The sequence below is a fragment of the Acinonyx jubatus genome, chromosome A3 (genome assembly GCF_027475565.1).
Source record: "Acinonyx jubatus isolate Ajub_Pintada_27869175 chromosome A3, VMU_Ajub_asm_v1.0, whole genome shotgun sequence".
Classification (NCBI taxonomy): domain Eukaryota; kingdom Metazoa; phylum Chordata; class Mammalia; order Carnivora; family Felidae; genus Acinonyx; species Acinonyx jubatus.
This window is the reverse complement of record NC_069388.1, coordinates 1,834,798-1,852,653: the sequence shown is the minus strand read 5'-3', so window position 1 is coordinate 1,852,653 and position 17,856 is coordinate 1,834,798. Positions and strand designations below refer to the sequence as shown.

At 61.3% G+C, this 17,856-nt stretch overlaps 1 protein-coding gene and 1 long non-coding RNA gene across 7 annotated transcripts in view; one reads left to right on the top strand and one right to left on the bottom strand.

The window, feature by feature from the left end:
* Positions 1-6,271: 6,271 nt before the first annotated feature.
* LOC113595709 (uncharacterized) lies at positions 6,272-10,222 on the bottom strand. Of its 2 annotated transcripts, none has more exons than XR_003416283.2 (2): positions 10,162-10,222; positions 6,272-8,568 (listed from the first exon to the last, which is right to left on the bottom strand). It is a non-coding gene; the product is annotated as an uncharacterized LOC113595709 (long non-coding RNA). The 2 variants fall into 2 exon arrangements; XR_008289009.1 differs by lacking the exon at positions 10,162-10,222 and adding an exon at positions 9,220-9,625.
* Positions 9,428-17,856, top strand: part of OSBPL2 (oxysterol binding protein like 2) — a 36,945-nt gene continuing 28,516 nt past the window's right edge. For 3 of the 5 annotated variants that reach the window (XR_003416281.2, XR_008289008.1, XM_027046532.2), the window contains exon 1: positions 9,428-9,560. The gene's annotated coding sequence lies outside the window, so the exon portion shown is untranslated. Of the gene's footprint in view, positions 9,561-9,927; positions 10,112-15,329; positions 15,872-17,856 lie in introns of those variants that run through there. The other 2 variants (XM_027046533.2, XM_027046534.2) reach the window with 2 other exon arrangements.

Below are 17,856 nucleotides of genomic sequence, written 5' to 3'. Positions count from 1 at the left end.
CTGAGGGGCCAGAGGGGTAGCAAATGCCCTTCTCTGAGGAAAGAGGCACCTGTACCTCCAGAAAGTCCCTCTGCAAGACCCAGGCTCGCTCTCTGGTTGTGCCCACCCCCCGGCTGGCTGACGAGTACTCCGTGAGTGAATGAGGCCTGTTTTTTAATTTTTTTAATGTTTATTTTTCAGAGAGACAGACAGAGCGCTAGCAGGGGAGGGGCAGAGAGAAAAGGAGACACAGAACCGGAAGCAGGCTCCAGGCTCCGAGCTGTCAGCACAGAGCCCGACACGGGGCTCGAACCCACGAGCCGTGAGAGCCGTGAGATCATGACCTGAGCCGAAGTCAGACGCTCAACCGACTGAGCCGCCAGTCGCCCCAGAATGGGGCGTGTTTTATCTGTGCAGCTTCCCCCCACGGGCAAAGCCTGGACGCTCCGTGGAGAAAACAGAGAACTCTGCTCTCATCCGCTGTGTCTCCTCCAGGGCCCTGGGTCAGGCTGCGTGGGGGCTGTCGCGGGGCCTGGTGAGAGGCTGGAGGGCTCTGAACCTGAATCCGGCTTGTGGGGGACGGGACCCGGCCATCCCCAAGAGTATTTGGTCGGGTGACCCAGCCCTGCCACAGGTCACCTGGGCCTGGGGACCTGGGCTGAGCATACTCCGCGGTTCCCCAGCCGCCACTGCTCTGGGGCCTTTGGACTGACCAGAGCTCCCTCTTTCCTGTAAATGTCAGAACTTGGGGGTCGTCAGCCCGGACAGAGGTGGGGACAGGCCACGCTGACCCGGGGCCCAGTCCCAGGGCTTGTGGCAGTGGGCTAGTGGGGAGGAGTGGGCCTGCGTGAGCGGGGGACGGTGCCCAGGGTCCTGTCCCACGCTGAAAGCTGCGCTCCGGCCCCAACACTCCCTGCCCTGAGCCGCTCCTTTGTCTGGACTCCTGGCTGGCAGCTGGCCAGTTGCTGCCTGCCCTTGGAGGCCCTACCCTGACCGGAGCGTGTTTCTGCTCGGTGCCCTCTGCCCAGCAGCACGGCCACAGCGCCTTAGCTCCCTAGTGCGTCATCCGGGGCCGACCTTCCCCTCCCTTCGATGTGCCTGTCCCCCACTGGGCCCCTCCTACGATGATCGGGCGGGGTGGGCCTGGTGACCGCAGTCCATTTGCAGACCCCCAGGCCTGGGGTTTGAGGCTGGGCAGGGGCCACGTGCTCCGCACACGGGCCGACAATGCCCTTGCCCCTGGACGGCACCATTGAGGTCAGCACGGTACAGGTAGAGGAGTCTGTCGGGGGTAGGGGACAGGGTGACCTCTGGGCTGGGCACACTGGGGGCTGTCCTGGGACATTGATTGCTGTGTGCAGGCCACTCCCCCTGGCTGGCTACTGCCCTGCTCTGCTCCAGGGGTGAGGCCGGAGGTCAACGGTCCCCATCTCGGGCCTCGGGCCTCGTGAGGGCCCCCAAGGCCGAGCCCTGGCCCTGGAGCCTGAAGCCTGGCCGAGCTTCTGTTCCTACCCCACACCTGACCCATCACCTGACCCCCCACGGGTCCCCGTGTCCCCCTCCCCACCCCAAAGCCCTCATCTTGCCTATGCGGATCCTGGGCCCCGAGGGTGCGAGCACGCGTGAGCCCGGTCCCAGCCCCCAGCACACCAGCGTCACCCTGCCCCTGCCTGCAGCCCCGGGCCCCGCTTCACCCCTGAGGTGGCCGGCCTTCAGGGGGGCCCCACGGGGCCTGCACGCAGGGCCCACACCACCCGGAGCTGCCTCCTGCAGGAGGAGACGGGGCCCGGCCCTGGCGAGGCGCCTCTGCGTGCTCCGGGAACCCTGGGGCTCAGGGGGGCTCCTTGTGGGGCCTGTGTCTGTCAGGAAGATAACCAGCAAGCCAACTGCGGCGCTGGGGGCGCTGGACCCAATAATAGCAATGTCCCTTCAGTGCCGGGGCGCCGGACCCAATAAGGGAGACGTCCCCAAGTCCTTGAGGGAGATTGCTTCCAACAGCGGCGTGACCCAGGCTACAGCAGAAAGAGGCCAGCTCAGCTTTGACTGAGGACAATGAAGTCCCAGTGCCCAGACCCAGACTAGAGACTTGCCTTCTGCAGGGACACACGGGGCACCTGGGTTCTCCCCAGGGCCCTGGGGGAAGGGCTGCTTCTCACCCGGGGAGATGCCCTGCCCTCTCCCCCAGCCCCTGCCCTCTCCCCCATGCCCCTGCCCTCTCCCCATGCCCCTGCCCTCTCCCCAGCCCCTGCCCTCTCCCCCATGCCCCTGCCCTCTCCCCATGCCCCTGCCCTCTCCCCCATGCTCCTGCCCTCTCCCCATGCCCCTGCCCTCTCCCCCAGCCCCTGCCCTCTCCCCCATGCTCCTGCCCTCTCCCCCATGCCCCTGCCCTCTCCCCCAGCCCCTGCCCTCTCCCCCAGCCCCTGCCCTCTCCCCCATGCTCCTGCCCTCTCCCCATGCCCCTGCCCTCTCCCCCATGCCCCTGCCCTCTCCCCATGCCCCTGCCCTCTCCCCATGCCTCTGCCCTCTCCCCCAGCCCCTGCCCTCTCCCCCATGCCCCTGCCCTCTCCCCCATGCCCCTGCTCTCTCCACCACGCCCCTGCCTTCTCCCCTACACCCTGCCCTCTCCCCCAGCCCTTGCCCTCTCCCCATGCTCCTGCCCTCTCCCCCATATGCCTGCCAATTCCACAGTCACTGCCCTCTCCCCCATGCCCCTGCCCTCTCCCCACACCCTGCTCTCTCCACCACGCCCTGCCCTCTCCCCACACCCTGCCCTCTCCCATGCTCCTGTCCTCTCCCCCATACCCCTGCCCATTCCACAGTCCCTGCCCTCTCCCCCAGCCGCTGCCCTCTCCCCATGCCCCTGCCAGATTCAGCCTAGATCTACCTTTCCCTGGCATCACATAGTCCTCTCACATTTCCACATTTGCTCTGCTGACTCATGCAGAGCCGGAAACACCCACATGACAAGTAATGATCCCTTCCCTGGGCTCTGTTTTCCCATCTGTACAATGGTGCAATACTGGAGAAGCCAGTGGCTAAATGCCCCTGGAAACATTTGGAGCTCCTTGGAGTCTGTCTTGAGTGACTCACCAGTGCACCATCCGAAAGGGTGGTCCCAGCCTGCGATGCCCTGATGGGGAGAGGAGCGCTCCAGAGGCCTGGACTCCCCGTGTGGAGAAGCGGGCTTGGAGGCTTCTCATCAGAACCCGCGTTCCCCACCCCAGGTTCAGCTCTGCTCCCCTCCCCGTAGCACAATGTACGCCCTTGAGACCAAGCCCCCCGCCTGCCTGATTACCCCAGAGTGATACAGTGATGCCCCAGGTCCCATCCCGTGCCCTGCCTGGGGTACGGGATCGGGCCAGCCTCGGGGTGGAGGTCCCTCAGGAGAATCTGGCCACTCCTAGGAGGGAGGGGTGGCCGCTGGGGAGAGCGCTGGCTGTTCGGCTCTGGGGCCACGCCTGTGTCCTGCCTTCACAGGTGCTTTTCGCACGACTCTGTCTCCTCTGGGCTCCACCCTGCTCTGGGGAAGCGGGCTTGGAAAGAACCCCTGTTTGCAAACTGCAGGGGGCTCCAGGCTCCATCGCAACCCAGGCTGCCTGCCAAGACCACCTGCACCCACCTCCTGCCAGCATCCAGGGGCATTTATTGAGCACCTACTGTGTGTAGCTCGGCTAGGAGCCCAGAAAGCAATGTTACTCCTGTAGCCAGTGAGTGGCTGGAGGTGCCCGATGGCTTTGTCTCTGGTGGTGCCCTGGCTGTGGGACTCGCAGGCAGATCGCCCTCCCCGAGCTGGGGCAGGTCTGGCTAAGTCGCCAGCATGAAGCCTCTTCTCAGCACCTTTGCCTCTTCCCCAGAACAAGCCCGACCTGCTCACCCAGGCTGCCACCCTGCCTGGAGGGGACAGAGCCACCCAGCCTGCTGTGTGCATGAACTGGAGAGGCAGCACCTGTGGGCCCTGATTCCTGTACCTTATCTAGGGCAGCTGCAGAATTTGTGGGGCCTCGCGCAAGAGAAAAATGTGGGCCCCTCCCCAGTAATGAAGAATTTCAAGGCGGCAACAGCGGGGCAGTGAATGGAGCACGGAGCCTCGCCTGACTGCACAGGTCGCACAGGGCACAGTCCTCCATGAGCCACGAAGGCAGGCCTGGGGCGTGCCTGGCACACTGTGGCCAGCTGTCCCCTCCTCTCCCCTCCCCTGCCTTCACTTCCCGGGGATGGCATGGAGGGGGCACGCTGACCCCCAGAAGAACCTCAAATGCCCAGTGTTTCCTACCCAACACCCCCACCCCCACCTGCTGCTGGTGCCCCTTTCTCCTGCTTCTGCCCACCCTGCTGATGCCCCGCACGCAGACGCACCACACCCCTCCTGCCCCACGTGGGCCCCTAGGAGGGGTGGAGAGAGAAGGGGCAGGGCCCAGCCACCCCTCCCCTTGCCCGCAGTCCCCTCTGGCCTCCTGGAATCAGGGCCTCCCAGTGGCACCACGGAGCCAGCACAGCAGGTGGTCGACAGGTACCACAAGGAACCACCGGCCTGAAGTCAGGGCACCGCCAGGAAGGGGGAACCCACAGGCCCACGCTGAGCGCTTCAGTGTCTGGGGACGCTGAGCATCCCGCCAGGCACAGGCACAGGCCATGGGTCCTCTGTTTTGTTCAGGCTGGCCATGCCCTCCGCTAAAATGCTGCTGTCCCACCAAGAATGGCGTGGGATGCAGTTCTGGCCAGTGAAGAGTGAGCAGAAGTGCCTGGAGCTTTCAGGGTCCGATCCTCAAATGGGGCCGACTCACTGTGGGGCAGCACTTCTGCCCTTCTCTGCCTCCTTCTTCCTGGCCAGATATGCATGAGATGCCTGGAGTAGCAGCAGCCATCTTGGGCCATGAGGTGAACCTGAGAATGGAGGCTGACTCTAGAACGGTGACACGATAGGCTGGGGCGTGGTCCTCGATGACCCATGGCTCCCCGCCAGCCCTGGACAGCTCGGGCTGTGTCCCGTGAGACAGGACACTTCTGCCTTGCGGAAGGCTCTGTTGTTCTGAGTTTCTATACATGCAGCTCCAGCTGACCCTGAAGGGAAGGCAGCTGCGTTGGTCTGAACGTCCCTGCCCCCAGCAAGGTAGGGGTCCCTCCAGCATCTTGCAGGACACTCCATGGAAGAAAAGCTCCCAGTTCCAGCAAATCCTGGGTCTGTAGGTGGGTCCTCCGTATCCCAGAGGCTCCCACATATACCAGAGTGAGCAGGGCCCTGGGTAGCCCTGCATCGGAGAGGACACTTGTTGGCCTAGTTTATTTATTTAGTTATGATTTCATTTATTTATTTATTTTGAGAGAGAGAGAGAGCGTGCGTGCGCACGTGCGCACGCACACGAACGAGCAGGGGAGGGGCAGAGAGAGGGAGGGAGGGAGAGAGAGTTCCCAGCAGGCTCCACGCTCTGTGCTCTGCTCTCTGCACTGAGCTCCACATGGGTCTTGGGGCTCACGGACCGTGAGATCGTGACCTGAGCCGAGATCAAGACGCTTAACTGACTGAGCCACCTGGGTGCCCCCTCGTCGGCTTCATTTACATAGCTTTCCCAAACCTACTTGGCCATGAAACCCTTTCTTCCAGAAACACCTAATAACAGCCACAAGGGACTGGGGATTGCATGGCACCTGGTTTGGGAAAGCACCCTCAAAGATGCTCAGCCCACTGCTGGGTACACAGTAAGTGCTCAATAAATGCTAGGGCTGCTACTGAAGCTAGAAGTGGGGCCTATGTGACCTCTGTGGGTGTGGAAGGCGGGGCCCCGCCAACCCCCGCGTGCCTGCCTTGCCCTGTCTCTCGCCCCCGGGGTCAGCTCACCCCCGCCCGTTCCTCCAGGGGACACGCTGACCTCAGGGCCAACTCCCTCCCCCAGGGATGGGGGTGCCGCTGAGTCAGGCGGGGTCGCGCCGGGAGGAGCTGGCTGGCAGAGCCGCAGCGGGGTGGAAAGTGGGTAAGAGGAAGGCACTGCTTTTTCTTTGGCAGAATTTAACGGGTGCAGATTGCTCAGGCCCCAAAGCCATGGGGAAAAAAAAGAAAAAGCCCTTTGCCGCTGCTATTGATAACTTGTCTCTCTTCACGTGGTGGGTTCAAAACTAAAAATACCCTCCTCCGACGACGGGGAAGCCGAGCGCTGTCACGTTGCAGAGGAGACGAGAAGGTTGCATGGGGAAGGATCCGCTTGGGCCACGTGAGGGCCAGGGCCAGGCCGCGGTGGCCAGCGCTCTCCGGCCACCCAGGTGGCATCCTCAGAGGAGACGCCCCAGCATCCCACAGAAGAGAGCGGAAAGTGTCTCTGCAAAGGCCCGTGGGTGGCAGGGAGAGGGCTGAGCCTCGGGCCCCGCCCCGCCCCCTTCCAAGGCAAAGGCCAGGCCAGCAGTGCGGGCATCGGCACTCCTGGACGCCCAGCCCGGTTGGGTTTACGGGGTGGCTCTGGCTGCCGGCCGGCTCTGCAGCGAGCGGACAGCCTGCTCTGCTGCCTGAGCCTCAGTTTCCCCATCTGAAGGAGGCATCATCCGTGTTCTGCGTCCTCTCGGGGAGACAGCCAGGAGGGTAGTGCGTGTGAATGTGCCTCCTGACGGCACAGCAGGGGCACGCGTTCCCACACATTTGGGGCTTCCGGGCACCGGGCCTACAGGTCGGCCAGCTGCTGAGGGGAGGCTGGGCAGCCACCCACAGGGCTGCTGGGTCACGATATCAACTGAGCCTCGTGCGGGACGTGGGACAGGGAGGTTCTAGTTCTGGGGCGGTGAGGGACACACAGACACTCTTGGGGTTGGCCTGGTCGGAGAGCAGTTCCTGCAGGAGCAGGCACCCTGAAAGTTACATACCAGCCCAGCATACGTGGATGGACCCCCGGGATCCTGAGGGGACCCTGGGAGCCAAGCCAGGCCTGAGCGCTCAGGATGGAGGAGACTCTGTGACAATTCCCCGCCAGTGGGTAGGTCAACAGTAGTTGATATGGTGACCCATATGGAGTCCCACAGGGCCCCAGCCACCCAGGAACAGCTGGGCATCTGGTTCAGGGGCAGACCCGGTGGGGAGGTCTGGGCAGGTCTCTGTCTTTCTGACAAGCTCCTGGGCCGCTTCCTCAGCACAGGCTCAGTCTGCTCATCTGCACAGTGGGAATCACACATGGTATCTACTCGGTTGGCCGTCGCAGGCATGAAACTGGACAAGACATGTCACCCACTGGATGATGTCAGCCACCACCACCATCATCGCATGGCCCCAAACCCTCTGTCTCCTTTTCCACTCCCATCTTCTGTCCCATTCTTAGAGAATTTTGGCTCTGGAATTGGCCTCTTGACCTACTGAAGATCAGGAAAAATGCTCCTGCGTTGGGTCCCAGGTGCCGTCCTCCCAGCCATCAGCCAAGAGGGGATTCTCACTCAGTCCTGGCCTCGGGGACCAGGAAGGACCAGCACCTGATCCTTGGAGCTCAGTTTATTGCATCTGTTAAAAGGGGGTAAACTGATATCCCAGCCGCAGGGCCCACCTGGGGTCAGACCCTACCTCACTCCAAGGCCAGGGCAGAGGTGGTCAAGCTCAGCCCTGGTGTGGCCCGTGGGCAGACAGGAGACTCTGTCCATTCCAGCCTCTCCTCTGGCCCTAGCTCCCCGATACCGCACTCACCCCAGAGGTCATGGCCACGGGGTGGGCCGGCAGGTTGAATCCCTCGGGGCGTGTCCTTTGCCCTAGGTCAGAATCGCAAAGCCCCGTCTTCGAATGAGGGGTGGTGGTTTCGGGACCCTGCACTGGACTTTGGCCAGGCCCACAAGGGAAGCTTTGGAGCATCTCCATGGCAACAGGCCTTGTCCTGGTCCTGGCTTGGGGGCCTGCACACACCTCCCTCTTCTGCTGGGGTCGGTTTCTTCAGGGGTAACCATGGCAACGCCTTTGTTTCGGAGGCTTGGCCCCACCCCCTCCTGGTTTCTCTCTACAGCAGAGGTTGGGAGAGCTCCTTTTCAGTCCCAGCACGTCGGCAGTGACAGGGCCCACCAGTGAGCTGGGCCAGTCTCTAGGATGGGGGATGACGGGATCTCTGGGCCCCACCCCTGCCGGAGACCCCATCCACTCAGTCGAGGCCGGCCCCTGCCCTCAAGGCACCCTTAGTCCTGCTGGGGTGACCTGTCAGTACCTCCTCCTTGCTAGAGATGGGGAATCACATTCTGAGGCGGCAGCACGGAGACCAGCATTGGGGGACAGGAGGCCGGGTGGGGCACGGTGGGGGTGGGGTCCGGCTTTGTGGAAGAGGCGGCCGTGAGCGGGACTGTCTCCATGTGCCATGTGGTCACGACTACTCTGTCAGTACTGTTGGGGGTGCAAGACCCAGTATTCCTTTGTACTCAAACTGGCTTCAGCAGAAAAGAAAATACAGTAGCTCCTGTAACTGAAAAGTCTAGGACAGAGCCTGCTTAGGGTGTAGCTGTTCCAGGTGACCCAGGACGTGTGCTCTCGCTTCCCTCTGGGCTGGCCTCATTCCCGGGCGCCACATCCCTCACGGTGGCAAGACGCCCAGTAAGTAGCTCCAGACAGCGTCTTTCTCTCAGCCGGCCCAGTTCTGGAGAGGTCTGTGGGCAGATGGGAGAGTCATTTGGCCTCAGCCTTCCTTCTGGCCTGAGCTCTCCGACCCCCAGCGGAAGTCTCAGGGCGGACCCTCATTGGCCAGGACAGGGTCACTTGCTCACCCCTGAATCAATCACTTTCTGAGCAACCAGCCTGGTTCCTGTTACTCCACTCACCCAAACCCAGACCTGTGATTCAAATGGGATGAGGGTGGGAGAAACCTAGTTTGCAAAGGAAAAGCTGGGTGCTCATAGGCTCAGAGAGGTTAGTTAACTTGCCCAAGACCACACAGCTGATAAGGATGCAAGCTCGGGGTCTGACTCCAGAGCTTCTGGGCTCAATCGCGGAGCCACTACAGATTAGTGAGTTTTAAACAGGGGAATTAACTGCCAGGGATACGGCCGGAGGGTAAATTGGCGCAGGATTCTGGTGAGCGATGAATGGTATGCCAAGGAGGGTGGACAAGGGGGAGCCCGCAACATGTTTGAACTGAGGAAGACAGCTTTGAGAGGAGGACTCCCGCCGCCGCCCGTCCCCTGGGGGTCGGGAACAGCTGAGCGCAGAGCCACCAACCGCCCAGCACCCCCGCCACCTGACTCGCTGTTTGTAAACTCAACCCGTCCAGCCACGCCCCTTCCTCCCTCTCTCCCACCCACCTAGGGTCAATATCTGCATAACCCCGCCTCTGCCTGCTGTGACTGGCTGTCCGTGGCGTCACTCCTCCGCGCGGGCGGGACTCCCGTGGGGCAACGGGGGTTGCCGCTCCCGCAAATGATTAGCATAGTCCCGCCTCCCGGCGCGGCCCTCGGGCCGGGCGCGGATTGGGCGGACGGCCGCTGACGCTCCGGCGCCGGGCGCGGCGAGTGGAGAGCGCCGGCTGTCAGTCTGCCTGGCGGCCGGCCGCACTTCCGCCTCGGTGTCAGCGGGTCGCGGGCCTGTGGGGCGGGGGCGGGGTGGGCGGCGAGGCTCGGCTGGCGCCTGAGGGACCGCGGTCCAGGTGAGCGGCCCGGACCCCGGCCCCGCGTCGCCGGGGGCTCGGGCGGGCGTCGGGCGGGCGGGAGGCCCGGCGGGGCGGGGTGGTGGTGGGGAGAGGGAGCCCCGTGCTCACCGACCCGCCGGCCAGGCCTGGACCCGGCCCGACCCCGGCCCGACCCCCGCCGCCCGCCCGCCCGTCAGCCCTGCGGCCCCGGGGAAACTTGGGAGGAAAGTTGGCGGCGGCGGGCGGGGGGCGGCGGCGGAGGCCCCGCGTCGCCGGGCAACCGCGGCGCCGGAGGTCGGGTGGGCTGGGAGGCCTGGGCTCGCCTGCCCGCCCCGCCGGGCGGCGGGAGGGCCGGGGGCGCGGGCTGCGGGCCGGGGCGGGCTGGGCTGCGGCCCCGGGTCGCACACGCGGGCCGCGCGGAGGGGCAGCGTCCCCGCCGGGGACCCCGCCGTCCGGGCGACCACCTGTGAGAGGGCTGGTGCGCCCGCGCCTGGCTCGCCGTCCGTGTGTCAGCCGTCGCTGCCCTTCGTGCCGTGGGGCGCCCTGGACCGGACACCGATGTCGCACAGGTCGGACGTGTTTCCTCTTTCCCCGCTCCCGCGCAAGCCGTCGGACTTACCGAGCGCAGCCTCGCAGAACGGGGCCTGGGGCGGTCTCCAGTCGGTACCCCCACGTGTGCGGGAGGAGAAACCAGGTGCTGGCCCGGTGTTCCCGGTGCTCCTGAGTGTGAGGGTCACCTCCCGGGAAGCCGTGCTCACGTCCCGGGTCTGTATCCTGAGTGTCAGTCCGGGACCAGCTGCCCACCTGGGCCCGCAGCTGCGGCAGCATTAGCCCCTTTTCTGGGACTGCCTGCCTGGGCACACCTGGAGACCTGGCCTCCCTCGCTTCCTTCACTTCTGGAATGCAGGCAGCAAGCTGCCTGACCCCTCCAACACACTGGGGATGTGGGAGGGACAGCCCTGGGGGCTGGTGCAAGGACGGTGTCCCCGAGGGCGTCCCTGCAAGTAGAAGGCTCTTGCTGACCGTCTGCTGGGTGGTGTTTTCCCATCTCCCCCAGCCTCAGCTCCTTCCTCTGTGCCACCTGTCATTTACCTGCAGGGCTGAGGAGCAGACGACCCCATCACCCCCAAGTCCCCGGCACATAGGAGGTGCTCCAGATTATTAGTTCCCTTTCCTCTTGTTGAGAACAGGAACCTTACCGGCTCCACTTCCTCCTTGTGCAGCGCGGGGCCTGGCATGGTGTTGTCACTGAAAACATGACCATGCAGGGACTGACTCTCCTGGGTAGATTTGCTTTTCCTGTCTGCGTCACATGCCCTTGGTGTTAATAACAGCTCCTACCTCGGCTGGTGATACTGTGTAACGGTTGTCTTTCCAGGACTGGCGAGCCTATTATATTCACTTTATTCCTGTGTTTGACATCCTTAATGTGTCCATGAGTGAGCCCCGGAGCGGAGAGGCGGGTAACTTACTCTGAGTCACACAGTAGTGGATAATAGAGCAGGGATTTGAACCCAAGTAGGCTGGCTTCAGAGTTTACACTCTTAAAGCGCCTCTCCCTATGGCCTTTTTAAAAAAAAAAAAATTTTTTTTAATGTTTGTTTATCTTTGACAGAGAGAGAGAGAGAGAGAGAGAGACAGAGCATGAGTGGGGGAGGGGCAGACAGAGAGGCACACACAAAATCTGAAACAGGTTCCAGGCTCTGAGCTGTCAGCACAGAGCCTGACTCGAGGCTCGAACTCATCAACCATGAGACCATGACCTGAGCCGAAGTCGGACGCTCAAACGACTGAGCCACCCAGGCGCCTCTCCCTATGGCCTTTTAAAACCCAAATTATTGTTTACAATAGCCCCTTAATGTTTTCTTCTGGAACATTCTACATGTGCTGTATTACAGTGTGTCAGAATTGTACTTCTTACAGCATATGCACCTGAGAGATTTTCATTTTTTTGTGAGCATGAGTGTTTATAGAACCATTTTATTCCTACTGAAATAAAGGAATTCTCCATCTGGCTATCCCAGCTTTTCCTGAAATATCCCACCTGCTGCCCAGTTGCTTCGTTGGCAGCAAGGTGGTTGATGTTCACTGTGCGGAAGGCTGAATTGTAGGAGCGGGGCGATGATGGAGGTCCATGCAGGTCTGACGTTGTGGCTCGCAATTCAGTTCTGAACAGACTCGCTGCATTACCGCGAAGCACGCCCAGGGCATTCCTTGTCTCAGAGGCGTTTCGGGGCATCAGACTCCCGTTTTGTCTAGCGTTTTGACCAACGGGGTTATTGTAATGTTTAAAAAGTGCCACTTGACTTTCATCCTAGTGCCCTCAGCCATGCTCTCCAGGAAATGCTAGCAAATGAGGCTTGGACGTGCACTTAAAGCTGGCTGGACTTTTAACATTTTGTTACATTCAGCTGATTACAAAAGGACATTTGGTTTTTTAGTGGGGAAGTTTTCCAACCTTTTAGGCACTCAGTACTGTCTTCAAACGGGGCTAGTTGTCTCGTACAAATGGTTTCTTTAGTATTTCTTTGAAAAGCCACGGCCTCGTCTTTTCCTGGGAGTTTGGCTGCGGCGGATACGAGGCACGTAGGGCTTACATGGAGTGAGAGCCGGGAGGACGGTGCTCCAGGTGGCTGACGCGCTCCAGAGTTGAAGAATTATTCCGCAGACGGTGGGGGCAGCAGGGAGAGCGCGGGCGGGGGCCCTCAGGCTCCAGCCGCAGCCCCTTGACTTCGATGGAGGCAGAGTTACTTCTCTCTTCTCGCGTCCGGGGTCTGTGGCTGCAGCACAGGCTCCTGTGAGGACTGTCTGTGCAAATGTAACGGAGAGTGTCCAGTATCATGACGGGTGCCGGGTGCCCCTCGGCTGCCCCTTCCGTCCCGGCCAGAGAGCGCTGAAGTTGGCCGTGACACAGACAGGCGCAGATGCGGTTTCGAAGCGAAGCCAGGACATCTTTGGTGGGCAGCTCTGCCTTCTGCTGAGATGAGTCACGGGGATGCCTTCAAGTTCCGACTGTTCGCGTGGGGTTGTCCTGTGCTTACAGAGACACCGTACCTCAGCCGAGGGCCCTGGGCGTGGGGACAGCCAGCGCGTGGTCGGGGCCACTGCCATGTCCTCCCGGTGGAGGCTGACTCCTGACTTAGTGCTCGGCACGCTGTCACGTGTGCAGCTTCCCCCTGAGCTTGGCGCACTTTACAGTTGAGTCGTAGCGGAGTGAGACCGAAAGGAAGTTAGTATGTGAACTTGACTGATCAATAAAGAGCATTAGTATCTTGGGTTGCACTTGGATACTTTAAATGCGCTTTCCGCACGCGGTGATTAACTTGTGTCCCTGCCGTCATTTCTTTTTCTCAAAGTGCTTGGTGTGACAGCCGCGTCACGCCCGGGTTGGGTCGAGCCCGGACTGGGAGACGCGGTGTGGAGTGCGGCCCGTACCCGCAGCTCTCCTTGGGGACTGTGCGATCAATGGCCACTTGGGCAGGCCTGCGCACTTGACGGCATTTCTTCCTCTCCCTTCCAAACTCAGAAAAGAACTTGGGGCCGTTGGGCAGAACCCCAAACCAGGTCTCTCACCTGGACCTTCAGGTTATGCAAATGTCGTGATCTTTGTGTTGAGCCAGAGTAGAAGTAAGCCTTTACAAAGGGCTGTCTTGGGGCGCCCGGCTGGACTGAGCCAGCCGGTAGGGCGTGCGACTCTTCATCTTGGGTTGTAAGTTTGAGCCCCACATTGGGGGTAGAGAAGACTTACAGGTAAAAAAATAACAAGGATTGTCTTGAAGAAGCAGACGTCTGAGATCCGGGCGGCACTGCCTGCAGGCGCTGTTTGGAGACCCAGGCTTTGGGATCAATCCTGGCTGAGCGGCCCCTGGCTCCACAGCCTTGGGGCCTGATGGGGGTGGGGGGTGGGCGTGTGCGTGGCGCTCTTCTGGGCCTCATCCCACCGTGCCTGGGAGTCTGTTCAAGAAACCCTGGGTCCCTGGGGTGCTAGGGTCTGGGGCTGTCCCCAGGGTTGAGGCCTGTCAGCGGTGGAAACCATCTGGGCCGCTCCTGGGTGGCCAGGCCTGTCTGATGGTGAGCGGTGGATGGGCACTGGCCTTAAAAGGTGCCCGGAGAAAATCTTGGTCCAGGCTGGTGCAGAGGTTCTTGGGAGAGAGCATGACATACACGAGAATGGTCTGTAGGGAAGCTGTACTGAATCCAGATTCTGGAAAAAACTGTGGCAGCCACGGGGCAGGGAAGGCTGTGAGTTTTATTGGACAAACAAAAGGCTGATCGTGAGAAAAGATCAGCTGAAGTCTGACACATTGAGCCACTGTGTTGGCCAGAAAGTGACTTCTGCCATTGCCTTAAAACCAGGGTGACTGTATGATTTGATGTCCACACTGGAACCCTTTGGTGTGTAGAGAAGCACCAGGAAAAAGGACAGTGGTGACAGATGTCACACTGTCACACACTGGACAGGGGAGAGAAGGGCCGGAGCCATGCTGTATAATCCTGTATAAGTTAGGACCAAGGACCTGTCTTCCAGAGTCCTTGACCGGGTTGGGGGAGCAGGGCAGGTCCCCAGGACAGAGCAGGGTGGGAGGGGTCCCCTTGCGGGGAGCCAGCCTCTCAGTGGTGCTGTAGGTGCTCGTCTGTGCTAGCTGTGCTTTGGGTTGAATGCCGATGCCTGTCAGGGCAGAAGGCTCTTTGGTTGGCGACGGAGGGATTTTAACCCTGGCTTCTCATCAGAAAAACCTGGGGAATTTTCTGAGAAGTGCAGGTTCCAGGCCCAGCCCCAGATCTACTGGGTCTGGGCTTCCGGGATGTGTGTGTGACCCGCTCCCATGGTTCTCAGGTGCCTGGTGTGCTCACTGGCACGTGGGGCCCACACGTGGGGTCACAGCCCAGTTTTGGATCCAGAGCCCTTTGGAGAACTTAGTGGAGAACCTAGTTACCTTCCTGAAGAAAAACAACGAACACCGAGTTTTACGATTTTTCCCTTTTTGTTTCTCTCTCGTATTTGGGACGTTGGTTACAAATTCATCCCTGACACCGCCCGTCCCCACCATTAGTGTTCAGGAAGCGTAGCTGGGAGTAACCAGCGGGTCTGATATCAGCGCAGTGAGAAGGGCATACCTGGAGATGAGCGGGAAGGACGTGGGACAGGGAAGGGCAGCAGGCAGACGGAAGGGCAGGTATGGCAGACGGGACTCTGTGCCGTGACGGAGATGGCATCTGAAGCATCCTGCCGGACGGAGGCTGGCAGCAGGCTCTGTGGGAGTGGGGGCCCTGAGGATGGCCGGGGCACCCCCTTTCACTGCTCCCGCACCCCGCATCCCAGCTGCCACGGTCGCTGCTTGCTGGTCCGCGGCATTTGGTTCTCATCAAAGGCTACCAGGCAGCGCGGGGGGGCTGGCCCTGCGGACTCTCAGGGTTCTGCACGGCACCCTCTGGCGTGGTGGCTGCTCGGCGGTCTTCTGTGAACACAGACCACAGGCCGTGGACAGAGTTCCCGAGTGTTCTCACGCATTCTCTCGAGCTGCGTTGGAACCGCGTTTTTCTGTTTCGCAATGACGAGGTCGATTAAAACAAACTTGTGTATGTGAAAAAGCTTGCGTTCATCTCGTGCATGTTTGGAAACACTTGGTGCTGGGTTCTAAGCTCTTGTTCCTTGAAGCGTGTGATGTATTCCTGGCACTTGTTGAATGGGAAGGAGTTTGGTTCAATGGAGGCGGGGATCTGGAGGGGGCACAGGGAGCTGGAGGGGGCACAGGGAGCTAGAAGGAGTGGTCCTGGGTGGTGGAGTGCTTCACTCCCACTTGCCGAGCCAGCCGGCCGGCCCAGTCCCACCAGGAAGTGTGGCTCCCCTGCTCTCCTCCTCCGGGCCAGGCAGCTTCACCCTCTCCCTGCCTTTCAAGGCCACCCTGTTGGCCCGGAGAGTGGTAAACAGTTAGCGATTGACAGAGCATGAGAGGTTCGTGTACCTTCCTCAAGCCCAGAAGCCCTCCGTTTCTTGAGTGGACTCCTAACCCCACCCACCAGCCTTTGCACAGTGGCTGGTAAACCGGCTTGGCCGGTCTGGAAGCGAGGTGGTGCCTTCTGAGGGTGGCGCCAGTGTGTTGGAAAGAGCCCACAGCTGCCCGGCGGGGAGAAGCTGTAAATTCTGCAGTGTCAGGAGGCCGGCTTTTGCGATGAAGATGACGCAGACCCGGGCAGGGACACACACAGGGACACACACAGGGACACACGGCTCACCCGCCGTGGCCTGGAAACGGCACTCGGTGGAGCGTCGCGTACAACCGGATGGAATCACATCCCGCACGGGTGGAAGGACGCAGAGCCCAGCGGTCAGTCCCTGCTCCCGCCCCTGGTCCTGGAGGCCCGAGTGCGCGGCGCTCCCCGCTCCCCGGGAGGGAGGCAGACAGTCCGTGCGGCTCACCTTGTGAGACAGGCTGTGTGCGCCCCGAGCAGGTCACTGACCGCCCCGGCTGTGCGGCTGTGGGAACGGGCGGTCCGGAGGGTCCCTCAGCGGGTGGCCCCAGGCGTGTTTCCGTGACTGCGAGTTGAGCAGTGCAGGCGGTTTTGGAAAGGAGAGCGAACGGCGGGCTTGGCCTGATATCCTTACTGGGTCGCACCCGGCGGCTGGGTCTCAGGAAGGTCCTGCCGCTCCGACCGGCCCCGGTGCTTCGGCGCCTCCCTGCTCTGCCAACCGCCTCCTTGTGTGTGGCGGGATCCCGGGAGCTGGCCAGGGCTGCCGGGTGGGCAGCGGGAAAGGCCCCTGCCCCGTGGTCTCAGCCCCATTCTGGGGGCTCAGCGGCCCCCGCGCCCGACGGAGCCCGCGAGTGCGTTTCTGGCGGGCTGGAGCCTGTGCGGGTGGGGTGTGTGCCTGCATGAATTTTTGAGGCTTTACGAAGGAGGGAAGCGGGGCTGTGGCATAGTGGGCATCCGTAGGGCAAGGGTCTGCAGGCATCCGGTGACAGGTGGGCCTCGTGCACAAAGTGGGCTTCGAGGCACGAAAAGTACGAGCGGCCCCAAGCACGGTGTCCCCCCACAGGGGCGAGGTCTCCAGAGGCACAGGACGGGGTAGCTCGGGGCCCCTCACTCGGGCCTGTGGAGCTGCCTGGTGGAGAGAGCCCGCGAGCCCGGGGCCGCCCCTCCGCCAGGGCCAGCGTCCCCCTTGCCACGCGTTAGCGTCACCGAGAAGCCTTGGCTTCCCTGTTCCTGATTTCTCGCTCCCATCTCTGCCACCCTGTTCCTCACTTCCCGCCCACGGCTAATTGTCCAGTGTGTGCTGAGCCGTGCGGCTTCCACGCTCGGAAGTGACAGTGTTTCCTGCTCCGGGGCTCCTGGGGAACCGCCGAGCACTCTGGTAACTTTCAGTGTTACTGTAACGTCTCTCCAGGGGTCTCACGCCCACGGGGACCCGGGGGAGGGGGAGGGGGGGGCTGTGGTTTGTCGCCTCCCTAGCCTGAGGCTCACCGAGTTCTCTGCACTGTGGACGGGGCATCTGTTTCTAGATCGTTTGGCCTTGACCTTAAGAGCTGGGGCCATGAGAGCCTTGCCATGAACTGTGCTCTAGAAGGTACAGCTTCTGACTTGTGCTGGATGGAAACCCAGCCGTAGGCAGTCGGCGCCTTGAGCACGGGCCCAGTTCTCGAGGCTGCTCTCCGTGCAGGGCCTCCCGAGTCGCCCTGGGCGATCTTCTGGGACCGCCCTGCGTTCCGGCCTGGGGTCCGCGTCCGCCTCCGCCTCCCTCCCCGTGCCAGCGCCCGACCTTGCTCTGCAGGTCCCCGATTTCACACGGCCACACGGTTTCCTGGTGAGAATGAGCCACCACTTTGAGCCGTCAGAAGGAGAAACATTCCCCGAGGTTGGAGTGTGAGATGAGGTTTTGGGGTCCCTCCTTAGCAACAATCCCATCGCTGGTGATAATGGCAGCTTTTCCCTTTTAGCGTAAAGCTGAGTAAGCTTAGCAGCCAGTGCGTTTGAGCTCTGTCCATAATCGTTTATTTTTTGTTTGCAGTGCTAATGTACTTTTTGCAATTTTTACACTTGTGGTAGAATAACATAAAATTTACCATCCTAACCATTAAAAAAAATAATCTCTATACCCACGGTGGGGCTGGAACTCACAACCCCAAGATCCAAAGTCGCGCGTCCCACTGACTGAGCCAGCCAGGCGCCCCCATCTTAACCGTTCTTAAGTGTGCGTTTCAGTGGTAGTAAATCATTCATAACCGTGTGGAACCCTGATTGCCACCCCTCGCTGGCACCGTTGTCATCTTGTAAAATTGAAACTCTGTTCCCATTAAACACTAATCCCCATTCCCCT